Below are 6,886 nucleotides of genomic sequence, written 5' to 3' on the forward strand. Positions count from 1 at the left end.
TCTATATTGGCTTGTGCCTTTGCTCTTAAAGGTTTTCAATTACAGATTTGTATTTTTCTATTGGTATCTCTAATGAATCAATGCATAAATGTGATTAAACATTTTGAAAAACCCAACAGGAATCACAGAAAGTGTGGGCAACATTTTTATTGTAATTGTTCTAATTTTAAACTAAAGTTTAACAGTTTCAAGTAATGAGTTCTATAATAAACACACTCATGTACTCAAAGACATCCCTACACACTGGTTTGTTCCTCAGCAACTGCACTGTTACTAAGAGACTGATTGCAAAGAAACAGTGTTTCCAAGGCAACGCTAGTGGCTGAGTCATCGTCACTGCTCTTATATGAGCTTACATGTGTTTGTCTGAGGGTGTATTCGTGGATGTTCATTCATATTCAAACCGTTTTGAATTTAATCATTAGAATTCTTAAATCCTAAATATTGACTAATTTTCAAAATGTCTGTATCCAATGATATCATAGCAGTGCTACATTTGACAGAAAGTGACGACTGATGTTTCTTTCTTCCTTTGGCATAAAGTGTAGCAATTAACCAAAACCCTCTATGACATCTTGCCCTTTCATTGTGGCTGAGTATCACATTACAGAACTCCTCTACAACTGAGAGTGTCCCTATTATCACAGAAATTTTATGCAGGGCTTGAAACCACAAATTTAGGTGCTGCCTTTGTTCATGTTTATTTTTTAATGAATTGATTGTGTGTGGATGTGGTGAAAGACTTTGCCACTTCTTGCGTCACTGCACTGAGGCAGCACTTTAGCTCATACTGCACTGACTAGAACATTGATGCTTGAAACTGGATGTATGATCCTTTTGCTCCAGCTGCAGCACATTCAAGAGGCCTTACTAGTGAAAATTAAGTTTTAGCAGATGTCTCACATAAGATTTTGTTTAAATTTTTTTATTTTTATTTTTATTTTTTATAGTATCTTAACTGCTCTTCTCTGTGACTCACCCGTGTGAGTAATAATTTTCTCCACTGACAGCAACACTAACTAAGCTTTGGCATGTTTGGATGTAGAAAATTACATTCAAGTCTGTCTGTCAACTATGACTGCAAAAATTAAGAAACTGTGTAATGGCACATGTCACTAATTTTATGTAAATGAGAGAAAGAGCTGAAATTGTGCAGCACACATATTATATCAAAACTTTTCAGATGTTTTAACAACCCCAAAGTGTCCCATAAACAGTTTAATGCACTTGTGCTTAAAAAGAATTGTTTTGGCTGTAACAAGGAGGATTTTTTGCATCTACAAATGATAGATGTGCCAGAGAGTGATTGGCTGTTAATATTCCTGCACTGCACACTTGAACACAAAAAATGAATGGCAACGCTGCATAAGCAGCTAGAAATTGAAGCCCCTCCTCCTACATCCATTTCAGGGAGTGTTCATCTTTCTCCACTCAAAATTCTTGCATTATTAATACAATAGTATGTGCACTATTTGCTTCTTGGTTTTTACGAAGGGTTACTTCGCACTTGATAATTTAAAAGGCTTCATTTTCTTTGTTTGCATTGGTTTATGTTTGCATGCTATGTTTCTGTACTTAGAATGGAAATGCATCAGTTTACTTTCTGTTTTAGCGTGTGTGTGCTTTGTACATTTACAATGTATTGTGCTTGAATGTGTGCGGTCTACAGATGCTTTGTGCACAGCTATGTGGGTGTATCTCTTTGTGCCAAAGGGGGTGTGATACTGAACAGGCGGATAGGATTCTAAAAATAGAAAGCTAGGATTCTAAATAGACAGCTTGCTAGAATTCTAAATAGACAGCTCCCTGCCTCTTTGGAACTGAGAGAGCGACACAGAAAAACAGACATGGGGTGGTGCCCATACAGGACAAACTTCTGGGTGGAAGTTGACAGCAGTTCTTTCACTGAACATTATTCTTGGTTGATGTGAACAGTAGCTAATGCACTGTTGACAAACATTTCTTAATGTGAAATAGGTCAAAGTCAATGTCCTCTGTTATTGTGTCACAATTTCTTTTCTTCATGAGTTCAAAGAAAGATGCGACGGGGAATGTGAAGGGCTTAGGAAAATACAACCACAGTGACACAGAATCCAACTGCACTTACAGTACACTTCATAATCATGCAATGGTGCATCCTGTTGGTGTGTTTGTCGAAGTGAACTTATTTGCAATGTTCTGAACATTGACTACAAAAAGCACATCTTACGTTACCTTGTGCATTCATACTGTGTTGTTTAGTGCAGGCTACATAAATGTAGACAATCTGTTTAAAAATAATACTTCATTATCATGGTTGGAATTGAAACAAAACAAGAAATATATATGGTAATATATATGGTTGTCACATTTAAAATGGTTGCTCACACTCACCCTCATGTCTACTTACACTTACCAACATGAATCCCAATCTCACTCACACTCAATCAGTGTGAATGTACAAACATAACTGTTACATTTATGCAAGCTTGGCACAACGTGTTAGTATATATCTTTTTCAAGTTTAAACACTATTGAATTAAAGACAGGCTGAAAACATCACATATTTCTCTCTCTTTTTTTTAAAAGACAGATTTCAGTGTTATGGGTAGTACAATCATGAACAAAAATTTCCATACACTTGTCCAGACCACATATATCATGGCAGTCTTGAGTTTCCAAGGACTCCTGGAACTCAGGATTTTTGACGAAACTGAATCTGAAACGTGTCTTTACACACGTCCACTTGAATTATCAGTTTTGCTGATGTAGAAAGCTGTGTTATTTATTTTGCTTTTTTTTTTTTTCGTGGCATGGCCTCTTAACTTCTTGTGAGTGATTACAATTGACTAAAACTGGGGACTCTATTGAAGCAGTTCAGCTAGGGCCCATCTGATACACCCATTAGATTCTGTCTCAAACATGACAGCAGGAATGTCTAAGGAGCTCAACAAAGGTCTGAAAAACAAATCATTGACTTTAACATGTCACGAAAGTCACTTAAAACAATTTCAAAGCAGCTCAACATCCCAAAATCATCTGTGCAAACCACTGATGGTAAGTATGATGTGCATGGCACAGTTGTGTCACTGCCTCCATCAGAAAGAAACCTTCCTGGTTATCTATCGCCTGCTGCTAGAAGGCAATTGGTCAGGATGATCAGGAGTCAACCAAGAATCACCAAGAAGCAGGTCTACAATGAATTAAGTCACGTGTACACATAGCCGGGTATTTACCAAAACAGATCTATGTTTTCAAAAACAACATTGTTCACGCCAGATCATTTTCAAAAAAAAATCTTTGTTTACACAAACCCGCATAAACACGTCGTTAAGAGCTGCTATGAGCATGCCAAACCTATAGGAGGCAGTGTAACAAGAAGCATAAAGCCATGCCAACCAATCAGAGTCCTGGAAAAAACACAACAACGAATGGCCCGAATTACTTCCTGTTACTTAAACGAAAATGGCACGAGGGTCGTTTGTTTGAACCAAAATGAAAAAACACAAACGTAAAAACAAGTGCTGCTTTAACAGCATCCATTTCTAACCCAGTAGCCAAACTGTAAACGTGGGTCACACACACGACGTTGATGACGCTGATGATGCTGATAATGCTGATGACGCTCTGTCACAGACTGTGACATCAAACTCCATCTCCTCCTGTCTACATGCAAACTCAAAGATGGAGTTTTCTAAATCTCCACTTTGGCTGGAGTTTTCAGATATGATCGTTTTCTGTGACTTGCGGCTTTGTTTATGTGTAAACCCAAGGCCCAAATGCACTGAAATATGACAATTTTTGCTACGTGTAAATGGGGCCTTAGAAGCAGCTGAAAAACAGGAGTCCATTTCTATTTGCATTGCCATAAGCTATGGGTGAGGCCTTTAACCCAAAGAACACCAAACCTACTGTCAAGCATGATAGTGATAGTTGGATACTCTGGGGCTGTAATGCTTCCCGTGGAACTGGTACTTTACACAAAATGAATTAAATAATGAAGAGGGAGGATTACATCCACCTTCTTCAGGAAAATGTAAAATCATCAGCTAAAAGGTTGGGTGTGCTAGATGCATTTGAGTGTTCCAACAAGACCATGAGCCCAAACACTCAAAGAAACAAGTCTGTGTCAGAAAACCAAGACATTGAGTTTAACTGTACCAATTCTGTCAAGAAGAGTGGTCAAAGTCACACCAGAAGCTTTGCAAAGGCCCCAAGTGGAGGTAAAAAATGACCAAAGACCATTTAACAAAATGTTGGCATTTCTGTATATATATTTTTGACCCAGCAGATTTTGTCATATTTCCAACGGATCTTTAATAAATGTAAAAAAGTGCCACAATGCACAATTGTTTTATTGTGACAATGACACATGGGTTTCTGTCAGGATCCCTGTTCAGCCCCGGCCTGGCTCCCTTTTTCTCTTCCTCTCTCCCTCACCCAGCCTGGGCCCCTCTGTCTGTCTCTCTGTCTCTCTCTCTCTGTCTGTCTGTCTGTCTGTCTGTCTCTCTGTCTCTCTGTCTCTCTGCCTCTCAGCCCTCAATCAACCACAATCACCCACAGCTGCAACTCTGAACTTACCTGCACCCAATCACCTCCTTCCCATAAAAACCAGCTCTTCCCTTCACTCTGCGCCAGGTTGTCATTTCATTCACTGTTTCACCGCTGTCTGCCAACCTGTCTCCTGCCTGCGCTCCCCCAGTCAGCTTTCTCCTGCCACTGGACTCCATCCTATTTTCCCCAAGCCTGCCTACCCTTTTCCCCCCGCTGTAGTTTTAGTTCTGGTTTCTGTGAGTATTTCTGTTTTCCAGTATAGTTGTTCAATATTTTTTCCCTAATTTGTTTGGTGAATTGTTTTCTTTGTATTTCTTTGAGTTCTCCTGTTTATATTAAATTGGAAATCCTGGTTCAGTTTCCAGAGTTCAGTTCACTTTAATATCTGTTCGTGTTGTGCTTGTCTTAGTCATTTATTTAATAAACCTAGTTTTCATCTCAGTGCATTCCTGTCTGCTTTGGTGTCTGCTCTTGGGTCCAAACCTGAACAGTGACAGTTTCAGTGATTCCATCATAGAAAATGTCATTTTACTCAGTTAGGAACTTTCCTAAGCGAAAATGTCATTTGCATCCATTTTGTTTTGGTTCAGGATTTCCCTGCATCTAAGCTCAGTATTATACATTTGATTTTTCTTTTCTTTCTTTTTTTTCTGGCCAGTGAGCATGTGAAGGTATGCTTTGGTTCACATACATTTTGTCATATTGCCAAGTCTCTTGATCACTCTGCACATGTCTGCATTCAGGCCAAAATGTATGTTCATTATGTTACAAGAGCAAAAGCAGACATGTATGCAATGGAGTGTTCAAAGCGTACTCCTGTGGACTAGAAAAGCAGTGTCTCAGTATAATCAAGGCTCTCTACTGTATTTTCAGACCAAGCCACTCCCACCTGACCCACTTTCCAGCTAGTTGCATCACCGTATCTTTTCCGCCCTTCTGTTTACATAGAACAGGGATGCCCAATCCTGGTCCTCGAGAGCCCCTATCCAGCATGTTTTAGATGTTTCCCTCTTCCAACACACCTGATTCAAATGATCAGATCTGCAGAAGCCTGATAACGATCCTGATCATGTGAATGAGGTGTGTTGGAAGAGGGAAACATCTAAAACATGCTGGATAGGGGCTCTTGAGGACCAGGATTGGGCACCCGTGACATAGACTGTACAACAAGAAACCTCATGGAACCCTTACAGGAATGATCACTTTCTAAAGGTTATTTCTGTGAAGCAGGGTACATAATTATGTGTCTACATAAATTAAAGCAAAGAATTATATTTTTAGTATATCAAATGTACAGCATTTTAAACTATTACATTAATACTACATTGTAGAAGTTTATTACACAACCTATTATGTATTGCTAATTGTATCAAAATTTAAACTATATGTATTATCCTTGGATCTTATATCTTCTGTCCATTTTGTTATGCTGCAGTTATGTTTGTCAGAAATGTAATGCAAAATTAAGATTTATTTTGTACACTTATCATCATCGCAATGACCCTAAATATTCATCACCAACTGATTTTCATTCATAGATGCATTTTGTGACTCAGGAGGACTGTCTTAGAAAGCTGTGTGAGAATAAGGAATGACCTCAATGTCAAATCTTCATGGTCCATGGACATCCAACAATTGCATCATCTATATGGGTGAATTGAATACATAGAAAGGTAATTATTCAAATTAATGGTCTTTTTTAACAAATCTTTTTTTTTTTTTTTTCCAACAGGCCCAGACGGAGTGTCACCCTCCTGTCTGAAAGCCTGTGCTGACCAGCTGGCTCCAGTCTTCACCAGGATCTTTAACAGGTCCCTGGAGCAATGTGAAGTCCCCTCTACCTTCAAACATTCCACAATCATACCGGTTCCCAAGAAACTCTCCATCACAGGACTGAATGACAACAGACCAGTGGCTCTGACATCTGTGGTCATGAAATCATTCGAGAGACTGGTGTTGAGCCACCTGAGGTTCATAGTAGGCCCTCAACTGGACCCCCTGCAGTTTGCCTGTCGGGCAAACAGGTCAGCGGATGATGCATTCAATCTGGGGCTGCACTACATCCTGCAACATCATGATGGCCCTGGGAGTTACGCAAGGATCCTGTTTATGGACTTCAGCTTGGCTTTCAACACCATCTGTCAGTGGATTACCAGCTTCCTGACAGACAGGAGTCAGCAGGTGAGGATGGGAGACATCACCTCTTCAACCCGGACTGTCAGCACTGGCGCCCCCCCAGGGGTGTGTCCTGTCTCCACTTCTCTTCTCCCTCTACACCAACGGCTGCACCTCCAAGCATCTATCTGTCAAACTCTTGAAGTTTGCAGACAACACTACAGTCATCGGCCTGATC

The sequence above is a fragment of the Stegastes partitus genome, unplaced genomic scaffold, assembly GCF_000690725.1.
Source record: "Stegastes partitus isolate 25-593 unplaced genomic scaffold, Stegastes_partitus-1.0.2 Scaffold319, whole genome shotgun sequence".
Taxonomy (NCBI): Eukaryota; Metazoa; Chordata; class Actinopteri; family Pomacentridae; genus Stegastes; species Stegastes partitus.